We start from the raw sequence: 17,502 nt of genomic DNA on the forward strand, positions 1-17,502 counted from the left end.
AATAGATTGAACTTGGAATTACAGAGTGAAAAATGAAAACAAGGGAAAATTAGCTTTAAAAATTTACTCAAGAGAGTTCAACTTCTGCAAAGTAGTAATTTAGAGTGAGTCGTCAGGGATGAATAGAGTGAGGATGTGCAATAGCACACAGTGAACTGCACTTTGATAGTATGTTTATTTTTTGATATAGCAGCAGAGTTCTGCTCTGGTTAACACAGTGGAGGCTGATGCCATAAAATAAGGAATATCAATACAGGTTTTTTTATAATTACAGTATGCTCAATTGACAGACCGCTGTACATTCTTTGATACAAGTTTAGCACAAATAAAGCAAAGGAGATCATAAGATAGTGATAGAAACAACTTATAGCTGCACAAATTCATTTTAAAAGGAAAATCATCATGCAAGGATGTTTAGTTTATAAGTGAAATATTTAAAATTTATTTGGTAGATAAAAATATGGAAAAAGAGTTAAGTGGCCCTTTGTTCAAGGTTTTAAATGTAAAATAGTAATAATGAAGAAAATGTTACGTAAATTAAATACAACTGTCTCCCATGAAAAAGAATTTAATAGTTATGAAGAAATATTTTAGTGCTTATTAAAATGGTGCAGGGTATGAGTTTTCAAGGAGAGCACATTGGGTTGGACAGACGAGGATTTCCTTTCTGCAGCTCTGCTGTAGTGGTTTAAAATCATCATGGAATTAGACTCCAAGTAAGTCCTCCCTCTTACCCCTGCCCTTTTCCATTGAGAGAGAGATAAGACAGAGACCACAGCTTTAGACAACCATCTACTGATAACCACCAATGGGATGAGGTACGAACAGTAACTGCAACAACATCAATAACAAAACTATATAGAAGAGGTGGCGAATTTCACACAAAAAGGTGCTCAGCATCCCAACGAGTTCCATACGGCTGCCCAGACAAAGACAACACGGCAGATGATTCCACAGCCTGGCAGTGACATGCGGTTTTCCCAAGACAAAGGCAAGATGGTTGACATTCCTGCAGGTGGCATTCCCCAAGAAAATGAAAACGAACAACAAACACCCAAGCAGTGCACCCTCCAGGCTGCACTGCGCTGCTCCACCCCTTCAGTAATGGTGTGGGTGCTATAGAATAGCAAATAGTCATGCCCACATGGCTCTAGGCTCTGTCCCTTCAAAGCACCTGTGAGAAAAACTAGAATACCTGCCCAAATTTTTATCTGTGAATATTTAAGATAGCAGAAAATCCTTTTAAAATTCACAAAAACTTCTCTGCATGCAAAGTTAATATTATGTAAAAATTAACATCAGGAATACTCTGTACAAATGTGTCTCTCACTGGGATCAAAAGGACTTCTGCATTCTGTCTTATTCACTATAGGTCAGCCCACTGAAAAATTCTGCCTGTATTTCAGGGAGTTTGGATCAGATCCTGGAGCAACTTAGCAATTTTTTTTAACTTCTGACCTCTTCAGTCTATGTTTTACTCATTAGTCAAACAGATAGATTACCATTATTAATATTAATAGAAACCTTTCATCAGTATTATTCATAATGCTCTTTTTTTGTGATAAGATCAATATTCTTTTTCCTCTGCTAAGAAGGTAAAATACATTTCAAAAAATCAAAGATTCTCTAGGGATCCAGCAATTTGAAATTCTACATAGTGCCCATTTGATGAAAAATGACCAAGAGGTTACTCCTGAACATGGCTGTAAATTGTTAAGGATTACTCCTGCAGGTGTAAAATACGCAATTTTCAAAACAGTGTTTTAGACCATTCATTGCAAGTGTGGATGTATATATAGGAACTATAACTGGCATAAATGTAGTCATATGAGAGCCCTGGGAACAGTCTCCCATTCTGTATTACAATGTCTCAGCATAGTAGTATAGTATTTTTCTGTTTCCATAGTTATGGCGATACTTTAGGGATCACAAAATATATCAAGGAGATAGGCATACCGAGAGGATCTCCTCAGTCTAGTGGCTTTTAAGAACATTATTCACTGACATCATTATTGCTATTATGAGTTTAACAAAAAGCTTCTTATTTGAAAATGGCCTGTATAGAGCAGAGGTAAAAAAAAAAAAAAAAAAAGATTATGCTCTAATGGAGTGGACCTGGTCATCTTGCAACCTCATTTCTCATTAATTTTGATTGGTTATACTTTTGAAAAACAGGCTCTTGTTCTGTTCCTCTTCTTGCCGTTTTCCCCCTTGATCTGATTATGTGATTTAATGGATTCACTTACACAATGGGTGAATAAAAAGACTGTATGAAGTCAGGTTATGGGTACAGTCACTTAAGATGCAGGTATTAATCTTGATTCTTCTAAGGGAGTTGGCTAAGTTCTCTTTTACAGGAGCTTAGCAGTGTTATCATGGGTTGCAGGTGTTTGGTTTTGTGGATAAAGGAATAGTCTTTAATAATTTCTTTAAACCCCTCTAATCACAGTTTTGAATGTGGACATAAGCCCCCTGTGTTCATCTTTCTAATGCACAGTGCGAAGCTCTAGCTGCTTGTACAGTAGAAGGAATCTTTCTTTAATTAGAAAGAACTTCACTAGGATATTATATCCTAGATGCAAGGGCCTTTTTCCACAGTATTGTTCTTCCATTTGAGATGAAAGCAGCTAGTGTAGCTGCATTACTCCACTGCTCCTCATAGACAAAACACTCATGCAGTGAGGCCAAAGTGTAGGATGAGTCACCCCTGCTGGACAAGCTGGGGTCAGTGGGGTGGGGAGCACCAAGCAGGCTTTCAGCCTAAGGAAAACATAAGGATGACCTGCAGCAGAGGCCAAGAGCAACTTGAAATAAGTCTTAATGAGTGTTTTGTTCTCTTTAACAAATCATAGCAAAGGAAGGAGCTGCTAGGGCAAAGAGCTAAAAATAAGACATAATTATTTGTCACGCTTCCACTGTTTTTACACTGATTTCAGTATTACTTTGGTCCTCACACCAGCTCCTTTCTGTGTGCAAAGTAAATTAAAATCAGATTAGGCTGATGCTGCCTGTTTGTATTGTGAACGTTTCTCAGGTCACTTTAGTTATTGAAATAAACCATAATTTGTGCCCTTCTAGGGATAGACATATGGCTGAGTTACTGAGCAATATTCTGAAATAAACTGGTACAGCTTTAATTAATTCAAACAGAAACCATGCTCTTATCACTTTTATTTTTTGACTTTGTAATTCACTAACTTGATTTTTATCAGCACTAATTGTTGATTCTTGTTTTGCTAATGATCCAAAACAGCCTGTTCTGGTTATTGAGAGGTGTTGGGAAGAATAAAAATGTTTAAAAAACCCTCCAAATTTGGATGTAATTTCACTTTTTGATGTGGGATGTCTTTTTTACTCATTAAATATTTTGTGGGTTTTTATGGTTATGTAGTAGGACTTGAACTATCATCAAAATTAGGGCTAGGTATTCATGGCTTCTTGTTAAACATTTGACTATGCTCCAGAATCATTGACTTGCACAGGTTTGGATTAAATTTCTTTGATCTTTTTCCTACTTCCAGGTCAGGAAGTCCATCTATAATCCAGGGGCTAAGAAATGATCATTAGATGTTTGACTTGTTTATATACTTTTCCTTATTATTGTTTTGTGTTCTTCAATATTTTCTGCTTGAGAAAAGAGAAGTCCACAAATGCTCAGGTATGCATGTCCTGTGTGTATGTGTATGTCTAAGATGTCAATGAGCATGAAGAAAACAGAGAAATTGAATTATTTTTATTTTTTAAAAAGGGTATTTATTGGCCCATACCGCTACATAAAGAATACAAAGTCATACCTTGTAAACATGAGACAAAGAAAGAAATCAGAACCACTCCTGACAGAGTATTTTTCCAGTATTTTGAAATTCGGGGTTGCAGAAGACTGATGGGGATGAATTCTGTGACTTGGTTTTTCAGTGTTAGATAAAATAATGACCTGCACTCTAGTTTACATTTTTTCAAACCAAGGTAAAAATGCTGTGGTTGAAATTGTGGAGGGAAGGTCTGCTGTGCACAGAAAATATATTGTACCTCAAATGGCGTGCTCCTGTTTCTGTGCCAGTATCTCTCTGGACATTGAGGGGACAGTACATGGGAGGTGGATTCTTGATTACTGATTGGTGACAAAGACAGAATATTTGTCTTAAGGTCTGGCATGCTGTGGGAAGTGATGACTACCACCAGGGAGGACAGAAAATATAATCCTGGGTAGATTCACAGAGCCTGGAGTTTACTAGTGACTGGTACAGAAAATACTTCATTGTGGAAAGTATCTAAACCAGGCAGCTACCAGTCTGTCTTACCAAAGGTTTTCTGAGAGGAAAACTTGTTGGAAAAATTGCAGTGTCTGACTGGAATTTCTATCACATTGAAGTGGCTATAAAAGTGTTTTCAATAGCTCTGAGGTCTGGGATTATGGTTTATGTGTGAGATGGCTTACAGAAAGACACTTCTGCTAAGGAGTCATAGGCAGTGGTTGCCAAACATGTAACTTCTAAGACCATTAATTACATTTAATGGCCATTAAGTACTGCTGTGTCCTTGGTATGAAGTACAAGTTGCAGCTGACTATATATGATATGCTGGCACAAGGACAGTGCCTGCATGTAGGACAGGACTTGAACTGCAGGTCCCAGTGGAAGCTACAAAAATATATGTGCATTTTCCTTCAGGAAACCCCACATTGCCCATGTAGGAAAAGAGGAAACTGAATTTTTGTCCTTTTTGACAACATAACTTGAGAGGGTATGCCTTCATGGAAGCCACAGAAGGGTGTTCAATATAGAATAGTGCTAACAAGATGGTTTAAAACTAGCTAGTTTATGTCTCATAGCGATATATTTGTGAAGTCCAAGAAACAGGATCAACTACCTCAGTATAAACTGGAGTCTGATGCTGCCATAACTTGCATTTATCTCTTATACTCTTCCATTTGTTTAAAATTGTATTAATTATTTCTGTATAACTGTATTAGGACAGTAACAACCTATTTTATTACATTGTTATGATAGGCAGTTTTTGCCTATTTTTTTCTATCTGAATGTATAGATATATTTTTCACATCAATAAAGGAAACATGCCTTGCACAAAAAGATAGTATTTATCTTTTGACTGTATACAGCAAATTTTCAGCTAGCTAATCTGAATTGCTTAATTTCTTCATGAATTGGTGGCTTTTCTTTTGCATCTCATAATGTCTGTTCAGCAGTCATTGATTATGAAGATGGAAATTTTTGTTCCTCTATCCAAAGTAATCTTTGCATAGGTTTTTATTGTCAAAGGTCATTACTGAGGGTTTTAAACTTTAGGCAGCATTTAAATGCCTAAAGCCAGTCCTTCTAGATACTCAGCTGCATATTTAAATATCTGAGTATCTTAGAAAATCTGGTCCATGAACTTCACAACTTCACCTACTAACTGAGAGAAATTGTAAACCTGGAACAAGAACAGGATTTCAAGCAAGAATTTCAAAATTTCATATTTTGTATTGTGAGTAAATGAACAAATACACACTTGTAATATAATTAGCTGTTATTTTTCATATTATGATCCCTAAGTCTTTAAGATTTTGACAATACTTCGTTCTCAAACTGTAACTAAAACCCAAACATATTATTAAGAGAAAGGTAAGTGGAACTAGCCTTAAACTCTGTATCTTCAAGGCCTCATCTTCCCACTGCATTTTTCAGGGCAGCTAGAACATAACAGTTTGGAAGAATGTGGGAATATTCTGAGAACACTTTAAAAACCCCATAAATTTTTTTGCCATCCCTTTTGCAAACAATTGAAATAACAGTGATTCCCTCTTCAGATATTTCTGTTGTCTGTCTTATCAGTTTCATTGAAAAAAAATCCATATTTGCCTGGTTATTTCTTGGAGTTTTAGTATTGCTAATCATACCCTGGCATCTTTTTAAAGCATGTAGAAACTCCTGTTCATCCCCTTACCAGATCAAGGATCATTGTCACATGATGTAGATGTTTAGTAATTATAAGTTAAATAATTGTTTTCTGTAAATAAGACTCATAAACTCTCCTACCACTAGAATGTCTTCAATTCTCAACTTCAGTCTTGCCCAGATACAGAGGAAGAATCTGCATTTTAATTCTGACACTAAATATTCAACCTCTTTTGAGTATTTTTTTAATTGAGTCCATCCAACGCTGCTGCCTTTTGTATTAGGACAAACTCAACAAGTTTTTTTTTGAGTCATGAAGCAAGACTGTTGTAGAAAAGAAAGAGAAAGCCATAGTTGTTGCAGACAAATACAATTTCATTAAAACTGATAAAGCTGAGGCTGATAAAAATAAAAAAAAAAAATTAAAAACCCTTAGAATTTGTGTTGAAGAGTTGTTATATAAAACAGAAAAAAAGGGGAATCATTCCTGATGGAAAAGCCCTCTCCAATTTCTCAAAAATCTATCATGGGCTTGTTTTGCTCTTAATGACTTCTCTCTCTGATTGCTTTGAAAATGTAGGAAAACACTTAAAGTAAAAGTATTGATTTTTAGTATGGCACTATACATTGATTGCACATCCTCACTTTTCTATTCATGGCTATCATTGTGGATGTTTTGGTGGATATTGAAAAACGCATGAACAGCAGCTTGCCCCTTGCTAAGCAGCCCTTATGGATATTGTAGGTGTTGGGGGTCAACAGCCACCCAGCAGAACCCAGCAACTACAAGAGCTGAGCCTGGTCTGTGACAAGCAAGAGTAATTTGATCCCTTCAGTTTACCCTGGATATCCTGAAAATAGATCTGGCTCTTTTCAGAGCAGATGAGCTGTAGAGAACATCAGTGGAAATGGAAACCAGCATGTGGCAGGCTTGCATTAAATAGCTTTATAGGAGGCAGATTTGTATTAAATAGCTTATAGAAGAATGCAGTACATGCTACTGAAATCAACTAGTGCTGTCATTCTTTATATCTGCTTCAAAATTATCGGTATCGGTATCAGTATGGGGTTTTTTTGCAGATTGTAAAGAATGAGGACTCAAGGATACATATTTTTAGGTGTAAGAATTAATGATTCACATAAAATATTGTTACCAAAAAGTGCACTTCAGAATAAAACTCTGCAACTGACACTGAATTATTATTGTATTCTGTCTAGCAGTGTACATGTCCCAATTTTCTGTAGAATGAGTACTAAACCCATAGAGAGCTTAGTTTACTGATTGCCCACTGCCTACTGAATATTGATTTTTTTTTTTTAGAGTGTTGATACTAGATTAGAAAACCCTAAGTGTAGTCTTCCAGTACTTGAAATTTCAAATTTTATAGTGTTCTTTGTCTTGATGGACTCAGTTTCAAACCTCCTTTCATTTTCAATGTAATTTAATTGCTAGGTATTAAACACTGTATCTGTCTGACCATGTGTCAGCAGCAGCAAATTAGCCACTTAGACATCAGACTATGAATATTTTCCCCTGCAGTTCACGGCATGCACTAGGACGACATTTTCTTTTGTCAGAAGAGTATTAATTATAGAGGCCTGACTGAGACCCAGATAAAAGTTTTTTTCTTTTAAGTGTTAGCTTTTAAAGACAGCAGTAGGCAATTGCACTAAAATTCAGGGGACATGAATCTACAAAATTGGGACACGGAGTCTGAGAAAACAAGATGTATTTATTTTCCCTGTTACCTAGAAGTGAATGTGGAATTGTATTTTTAATATTTATTTTTAATATTTATTTGCCAGAACAGTTTTGAGGATGACACATTTTTCACTGGCACTGTTTCGCTGATAGATCTGGATACAGGGCTCAGCTCCAGATTTCTGTCCGCTCACCCAGAGGAGCTTGGAGACATTTCTGATGTTGTGGTTCCAGCCCCTGGGCAAAGCAATCGTGGACTCAGTGACCCCAGACCTCCCTGGCCCTCTGCCTCCCGTTTGCCTCCTCACAGAATGCACTTCACAGACGTGGTGCAATGTCTTGGCCCTCAGCGTTATCGCGGCTCTGCCAGTGATCCCTGCACAGGGCTGTCACGCAGACGGGTGTCTGTGCTTCCACTGTGCTGCAGCAAGGTGTAACTTGGGTGCCTCTTCGTGAGTGAAGATTTTCACTATTCTTTTTTTGTGGGAAGTACCATTTGCAGGAGAATGGATTTGGCACAGCGGAGTTGATGAAGCTTTTGCTTTCCCTGCAGGAAAGAAAGGGATTTTGGAGATATCACATACTGTTCAAGCAGGACATGCTGGTCCACACTTCACTAAATGACCTCTTCTGTTAGCTATATCAGCCATAATATGATTTACTAATTTAGCAAGGCTGAGAGAGCAACTAGAGTGAGGTGGAAAAAATACAGAACAGAGATTACCACATGCAAATCATTGCTGCTTCTCTAAAAGGTCAGTCTGTACTTAGCTGTAATCAGCAGCTCCTCTCTGCCAAACCTATCACTGCCCTATGGATTGTATTTAAAAAAAGAAAACTCAAAAATGCACAGATTTCAAATGAATAACTCTCGGAAATATATATAAAATAAAGCTTTCCTGTACATATACACATGCATACATATATAAAAGTACATCTATTTGTGTGCATATATACATATTAAAAAATATATATATGTGAATATATAAAAACCACCTATAAAGGGAGATTATTACTAACAGATATGTGGTATATAAGAGTGAATATACAGATTTGTCAATACATATAGAGCTTTTAACATACAAAATATTTATATAATTATTACAATTATTGTTATTCTAGACATGTTATTTTCAAAATGCTTCCCTGAGCTTTCATCTTACTTCCTAGTGAGCTGCTGCTTTTGATGTTGGCATACTTCATATTTTTCAATTTGATGTTTGGATTTAAAGGTAAGGTTGCTGCACATGCTGAAACCATTTTCATTGCCCTTTTAAGAATAATATAATTTGTAAAATCATTATTCACCGACCGTGTTTTTTGCCAGTAAAGGAAAATCTTTGCTAACCTTACATTGGGAAAGGCCAGGGTTATCTCTTGTTAAGCCATGAACTCCTAATTTGAATTTGTAATGTTTTACACAGAGACACTTTGAAAGAGAAATGATCTTTTTGTGCATGCTGTACAGTAACTCCAATGAATTAAATTGCACAGGGAAACATATTAGCCTGTAGGAAATCAGCAGTAATGTTGGGGTTTGCATGACTGAAGCGGAATGCACCTCTGGAGAGGTGCAGGCTGTACTGGCAGCATGCTGAACACAGAGCACAGGTGGATGATGGATGATTGCCCATGGGAGAAAGCAAAGAAGGAAAGATGTACATACACCAGCACAAAGCTGTACCATATGGCAGCACCTGTAAAGGTAGAGTGGAGAGTGTGTATTATCCTTCTTGTTCTCATGCCCACTCCAAAATACCTTGCTGGTGTGAGAAACCTAAACCACAGTGTCATGAAATGCCTTCTGCAAGTTCTGTCTTTGGAAAAAGATGGGATGTGGTTTTCTTAGAACCCACAATTTGATTTAGATTATTAACTTAAGGCTAAAGTTCTGGATGGAATGTCAAAGTTTTAGGACACCAAACACTTGCATAATGGGGGGGAAAATAGCAAAGAAAATTAGATACCGGTGTGCTTGCATGAGGAATTAAACCCTAGATGGTTGGTTATTTTCTTTTTTTTAAGTTTACTGTTTCTATATTTGTCATAACACTAAATACTAGGAACAAGCAGAGGAAAGGGGGGGAAAATTGTCAGGTTGCTTCTATAAGTGTGACTGTATTTCCTGGTTATTTTGACTGAATGAGGATGACTAAACAACATCAGGATTTTCTGTAACTTTAATGGAAATTCTTTACCTATATCGAAAAATAGATAACTCCTTCCATGAGAACCAAAAGGTAAATTTCTTCACTCTCTTCATTATTTGTCCTCAATTCTCAAGAAATCCACTTTGGATGTGTCAGCCTAATTACTTCTGTACATTGTAAAATTGAATGCATAGATCCCTTTGGTACATTTATGATAGTTAAATGTCTCAATCTTTTAATAAAAAGGCTGAATAAGGTTTTTTTATTTTGAATGATGGTATTGCATTAGATGATGCAAAATAAAATTTTACCATTTATTTTAAAGGACTGCCAAATATTGCTTGCTAGATATTTTTATTCCACTCCATTAAAAGAAGTTTTTAGAGTAAAAGGAGGGGCTGTGATTGATCAAGTCCTAATCTACCTATTCACTGCAATCCTGGCAACTGGAAAAGCTTCCTTAATAATTTTCTTGGAATGGGCTAAACTGAAGAGTTGTACCTCAGATGTTGATACAGCATCACATCACAGGGCTTCATGTACTGGTCTGCTGAGCTGTCTAGGTGAACCAAGAAAGAGGCATAATGATTTATGCATTCTGTTATTCATATGTCAGCACTGAAAGAGACAATTCTCACCTGTTGAAATCGTTCCTAACTACCGGAATCACAACCTATCCCCAGGAATATGTGCAAAATTTCATAATTCTTTAAAAAATAAGGGCCCAGCGATTATCCTTCTATTTTTTTAATTGAGAAAGGATGATAAAATCTGTAGTATTCCCTGTACTGCAGATTTTAAAAATTACTTGCTTGCATGTGAAGACCTCATGTACCACCTCCAGCAGACACCTCTCTTGATCACCAAGCCACACCAAGGAGAGAAATTAGTCTAGGGTTTTTTTTTTTGGATAATAAAATGTTGTGATTAAATTATTTAATAAGTCAGAAAAAATGTTGACAGCTGGTATTTTCCTCTCAAGGATTACTTTAAAATTCTCCTTGCATAACCATGGGGTCCTACATGTCTAAAAAAATTATATGCAATTTGTTGTAGTACACTTTGCAGAACTTTATGTACACTTATTTCCGTCAAGAATACAATTATTCCTTAATCTGTCCCTCAAATATATATTAAAATAATATTTAGGAAAAGCATTGAAATCAGGAGAAAGGAGTTTTCTTTCATAGATGCTGAGCCTTTGTGGAACATGAATCAACTAAAATTATTGTTATGGATACTTGGCACTAGAAATATCCATCAGTATTCTAAGGGATATTTCTCTAGACTGAAGTGTGTTCTTTTGTTTCTGAAAGAATGTTTGAATAAGAAAGTCATAGAATTATCTAGGTTCGAAGAGGTCTTCAAGATCATCCAGTCCAACAATCAACCCAGCTCTACCACTGAAACCCCTAAATCACTAAAGCATATCCCAGTACCAGATTCAGAACTCATCCAGCGATGGCGACTCCACCACCTCTGTGGGCAACCTATTCCAATGTCTGAGCACAATAATAGTATTTATTTTTTCTAGTATCTAACCTGAATATCCCATCTCAACTAAGGCTATTTCCTCTGGTCCTCTCTCTTCAGGAATGGTAGAAGACATGTCCCCCACCTACTAGAACATCCTTTCAGGTGGTTGTAGAGAGCAATGAGATTGCCCTTGAGCTTCCTCTTCTCTAGCCTAAACAAACCCAGCTCCTGTGAGAGACTGGACTATTAATGATTAATTACTCAAAACATTTGCACAATTGAGGATGGGCCAGGATGCTTTGCTGAGACTTGGTTTGCATCCATTGAGGGAGAAGGTGAGTTTTTGGCTGTGTAATGGCTAATCTGCATAAGACAGAGGGGGTGAACTGTCACCACCTGGAGGCTAAAAAACAGAGTTTGAGGCCAATAAGAGGCAAATCCTAAAGTGTGGGATTTTAGGAGGGCTAACTGCCTTCCTTTGCACAACTCTGTGAGTTGTAAAACTGTCCCACGCTGCTTCCCCCAGGGAAGGTCTGATGGGGCATAACTGGCTCAACTGCACTGATGTAAGAGGCAGCCAAGGAGGTGTCATAAACCACCAGAGATGCTCAGATCCATTCCTGAAGCCTTTCACCAAAGGACTGCATATGATCCAAAAGTTTCTGTTGCAAGAGGCCATGTAAAACTTGCTCCCACACGGGAGAGTCACCAGGGTGTTCCCATCTAGCCTGAGTGTATTTTTTAGCCTACCACACTTTGTGTTTTGGAGGTTCTTTCCCCCACTCCTGACAGGTCAAGACCATCACTTCCACCAATGGACAACTAAATTGCAACAATCAGGGCTTGCTGTGAGATCCGTGGGTGTTGATTTTGTATGTTTCTATTATTATCCTTTCTCTTTCTATCTTTTATTTATACGTTTTTTCAAATTATATTTTGTGCTTTCATATTGCTATGTTACCATAGATAATAACCAAAATGGATACATATCTGCCCTTCATTGCATCTAGATTGTTCTAAAATAAAACCTGCATCTATCTATGTTTACAAACAGTGATCATCCATTGTTTCACTCTAATTTGCCCCACAGGATCCATTAACAAAAGCTTGGGTTACCCTTGCCTTCGTAGGGGTGAGCCATAACAGTTCCCTCCTCATTCCTCATAACACATGGGTTCTAGATCCTTCTAGACTCTAAAGCCTTGTGGCTTTTCTCTGGACCCACTCTGGCACTTTAATGTCCTTTATAAACTGAGGGGGCCAAACGCAAATGCAGTGCTTGAGATATGACCTCAGCATTGCCCAGTGCAGGGGGATGATCCATTTCCTGGTCCTTCTGGCCACACTGTTCTTGATACATACATTATTTTTTATTCCAAAATATAGGGGAAATGTTTAAAGAAATGAGTCTTGATTCCCTAGTGTGTTTTTCTCCCTTATTCTAGATCTACACTTTCTAGATCTACACTAAACAGCAAACCAGAAATTTTTGAATTCCTTGTAGTGTCTCCACTTAAGCTTTCCTGACAGTTTCAGTGAATTGTTGACATTTTTCTAGCTAATCAGAAGGAAAGTATCATAATTTTAGGCTATTACCCTCACGTCCTTTCCACTCAGTTCATGCCTCTGTGTGAGAGAAGAATGATACAAATTCTTTTCCATCAAACCCTCTTCTTACCACTTATGTTTTGGCAACATCTGACTTGCCTACCTTTTCCTACAGTGATGCAGAGAAATGAGAATGGTGCAGTAGTGCACATCCTGCAGGTTAATGTTCTGTCAGTCTTCAAGGACTTGTGAATAATTTTTTGGGGACCCCAGGGAAAATGATTTCTGAATGATCAGCTAATTCCCACAAACTGTGATACTCAGTGGACAGCTATATCCTGACAATGCCCAAATAATATATGTCTAGGTAGTCAGGAAGAAAATGCTTCATGGCACAGAGAACTGACTGCAGCTTCATGGCACATGTCCAGGTAATCACATTAGATGTGTTTCTAAAGCGTTATTATAGCACACCAAAATGTTGTCTGAATTTTAAACATATATAAAAACCATAGGCTCATTTGCCACCATGCACAGATAGAGCTGTCCTTCCAAAGCCAGCTGCAACAATGAAAATTACAGCTCAGCTATTCAGTGAACACAGTAGTAGGCAAATGTTGGTGTGAAATATACTCAAAGTAATTTCAATTAAGAATAATTAAATTGTATTTGGTTTAAAGATAGGATGGCAGGAGTGAGGAATAAGATGCACAGCAGCTCTACAGGTGATAAATGAAGATCTGGCCTGCTGCTAACCTGGGTTTTCCAGGTTTCTTCTAGGTAATGATAGTATCAGTGGAAACACAGAAGTGAGCAGAACAGCAGTCAGTGGGAAGATATAATGTGCAGAGGGAAGGAAGAAGTAACAAACACGTTTAGCCTGATGGAAACCGAATGAACTCAACCTTTTCTCAGCAGTTGTCTTCCTACTAGCCTAGGAGGAGGAGAAGAGAAACAGTTGTCAGCCAGGATGAAGATGTCACAGAAGAGAACAGCACTACTGTTGTTCTCAATTTTTAACAGTGAGTGCATTCATCAGCACAGAGATCAAAGCTTCAAATATAACTCAGACAGTTGGATATTGCTGCAATGCTTATCTTGGTAGAGGCCTTGTGACTCCAGATTTTTTTTTCAGGAAGATTTTTGTTTTAAACCTGAAGAATAGTTTAGCAAATACAGAAGCACTTAAGTTTCAGTGATACTCTCAGTAACAGCTTTCTGTGTGCTTGCTGACCTAGAGTCCTTACATATAGCTAGGCAATTTATGTTCTAATAATAAAATAGAAAAACAAACACCACACTTTGCTTTCAGTAGTCTTCCTTAAATGCATAGAAGTATGGGAGGATTTTTTAAACAGCAAACCAGAAATAATAGTAATAAAAATATAATATACATGCTTAATAATGCCACATATTTCTTACTGTTAAATTACTCTAACATTATATGGTCAATATACTGTTAGAATTTCTGTTTCATTGTAATAATTTTGTTTCAAATTAGTTAATTTTCCTTAGCTGCTTCATTTTGTAGTAGAGTCAAACTCGTTAAGCACTTCAGAGTGTTGTTCCCAACCAGATTTCTGCCAAGCAGGGGCAAATGACAAGTCCTGAGCTTTACATATTAGTAGAACATCCACTCATTTGCTCTACTCCTGATTATCTCATTATCATTCAATCACATAAATTTGATTGAACCAGATGAGTCAGGGAGGAGGTGAACCAATAGAAATTGTGACAAACGTGTCTGAATGCATATTGTTCTTTGACCACATAGCTGCAGAGAATTGTACTTTTTAGGAAATATGATCTGCTAATAAGTCTGAAACAATGTACATAGAAATAAAAAAATACAGATAAGTCAGAATTAAAATTTTGCTGATTGTAGATGGTGGATGGTAAAACATGCCTTGCTTCTGTTATGGAAACATTCATTTATGTTGCTCATCTCATTTAATAGTTTTGTTCCTCCAAAAGTTGTGGCAAATACTGAACCTAAACCCAAACTTAAAATTTGTTTATGTGAGAACAGGAAATCATGAAGTGTGCAAGATCTTTATACTACATGTTTAATGACTTTTTAAATAAAGTTTCAAATATGAGATTGGCAGACTTTGAATAGCTGAGATTCCAACAATTCATAGCATAAACCTTGGTGAAAGAACTCATGGTTTTTCAAGGCTACTGTATATCAGGTTTTTCAGTAATTATGAAAATTAATAGGTTCAGAATCATCTGTTGAGCTTTTATTCCAGACGAAAAATATGTGTTAGGCATTTTGTTGTCAGATTTGTTTTTTTGTGTGTCATTTGGGGCAGCTTGCTCAAGTCATGCTCCCCAGTGCTTTGATTTTTATTATAGACACAGAATGATTTTCAAGGATTTTTGCAGTTGACCACTGTGAACAAAGAGCTTGCAAACAAAATGGCATAGTAAGAGTACAAAGCCAATTTTTGAAGGGGGCTTTCAGTTTCCAATTGCTGACACTGATAGTGAATGACAAAGGACTATTCTGAAAATCTGGCTACAATATCAGTCTGAAACCAAGTGAAGCTGCCCTAAAGAAATCAAAATCTCCTTTATGATTTAAATAAGAATTCAACTATTCTCTATTTTTAAAACAAAATTGTCACAAATATCATCTTCATAATCTCAATTTTTCCTGGAGCAGTGAGCAGTATTTTCTTGTTGATCATCACAATAACCATTTTTTTTTCTTTTTTTTCCTTTTTTTTTCCGGTGCACTTCATAGTTCAACCTGAACATTAGATAGATAATAATGAATCAGTTACTTGAGGTTATATGTATTGTTTACCCAACTGACCAAATTGTTCCTGCTAAACTGTCCTTCTCCATTTTAGCTGCTATTAATACCCACAGCATGACTTGAGGATTAATTGTTTATTTAGCGCTGTTGTTCAGAGGAACAGTTGAAAACTTATGTGTTGATTACTCTCCACGTGTGGCGGGGCCACGAGGCTTGACTCCATTTCAGAAGGCTGATTTATTATGTTAGATATTATATTACAATGCTACATTAAGACTATACTAAAAGAACAGAGAGATCAGAAGGCTCAACAAGAACAGAACAGAATAGAATAACAAAAATCCTGTGACTGCTCACAGCCTTGGCACAGGTGGCTGTGATTGGTCATCAATGGAAAACAATCTACATGGACCAATCACAGATGCACCTGTTGCATTCCACAGCAGCAGATAGAAATTGTTTACCTTTCTCTCCTGAGGCTCCTCAGCTTCTCAGGAGAGGAAAAATCCCAGCAAGGATTTTCCATAACATCATGGCTACACTTATGCTAATAAATTACTTGATTAGTGTCATTTGACACAATGTGAATAATTTGTCAGTGGCAAGTGTTATTCCTCTCTTGGGAGAGTGAAGGTTAAGCAGAGACAAAATAGAGAAGCAAATTTGTGAACATCAACATCATTATTCCTGGAAAAGAACATGAACATCTTTCTCTCCTTCTTCTGTCACGGAGATTCTTTGCTTTTTGATAACCTTTCCTGATGACCAAAATTCTTTTATTTTTTTGCCTTCTAAAGGACTAAAAATGTTGTTCAGAGTCTGAGAAAAGAAATGCTAAAATATTTCCATACTTTGGATTATAGCAATTGTCCTAAAAAAAAATACACTATTGTACAAATATTTAAAATAAAAATGTGGATTGTTTTAAAAAATAAAGTTTCAAAGTAACATATTTGAATTTCTTTCTTTTTTTTTTCTTAATTCTAAATGGAATGTTGTTATTTCCAACAGTTGGCCTAATATAATCAGTAGGATATGAGTTTTTTCCATCTTGATAGAATCCATTTGAATGGTAGATTTTACAGAGTGTCTATCCTTTTGAAGCAGTGGGACATACCAGAGTGAAAGTGGCTTCATGAATTAAGGCTGAATATACAACACAATATTGTTTACATTCTATAACTCTGCCAGATCTAAATAAAAATTCTGTTTTCATTTGTTCCAACAAGAAATTTTTGTGTAGCTACTGTTGTAGGCATTATACAAATGCAGGACAAAAGAAGTGTCTGGTATTCTTTGCTTGAGGTTTTTCACATGACATAGATATGCAAGGGATAATTTGTGGTCATAAATAAAAAGTAAAATTAAAGGGTAGTGGATATGACAGGTAGTCATTGCTGCATATTTTGAGCTTTATTACTGCTCCTTAGAAAGGTTTCATGAATTGTGAGGTTTACAGAAAGATATTGTGGTGCTGATTTTCCAAATGCTGAGTGTCAGCACAAGGGGAGAAGAGTGAACAAAACCAAACACACAGAAAAAAAAGAGCAGTGACAACTGTCATCATGAAGCAGTCAGAAACAAAACTGATCTTTCTTATTTACTATAGGAAGAGTTTAAAATGCAAGTGGAATTGATGAATAATTGTAGAAGTTTGCTATTACTGCAAAAGGAAATAAGTGATAAAAGCATTCAGAGATATAAATCATGTGGTTAAAAAGACAAATCTGTTGTTTGAACTGTCATACAAAATTCAGAATGGTTAGCGACAGAACACCAATCTTGTTCAGAGAAAAGTTTTTTGCAGTAAATGGAATGTAAAATGAATGAGAATTTTAGTTTAATGAAAATACCTCTTAGACATCTTTTACTGACTGATTCTGAAAATATAACTTGCAGCGTTGCTAAGTCTCTTTACTCTTTTTCCAGGTGTTTTATACAGTTCTACTCAGGTCCATTTGAGAA

The sequence above is a fragment of the Onychostruthus taczanowskii genome, unplaced genomic scaffold (assembly GCF_017590055.1).
Source record: "Onychostruthus taczanowskii isolate IOZ18803 unplaced genomic scaffold, ASM1759005v1 scaffold16, whole genome shotgun sequence".
NCBI lineage: Eukaryota > Metazoa > Chordata > Aves > Passeriformes > Passeridae > Onychostruthus > Onychostruthus taczanowskii.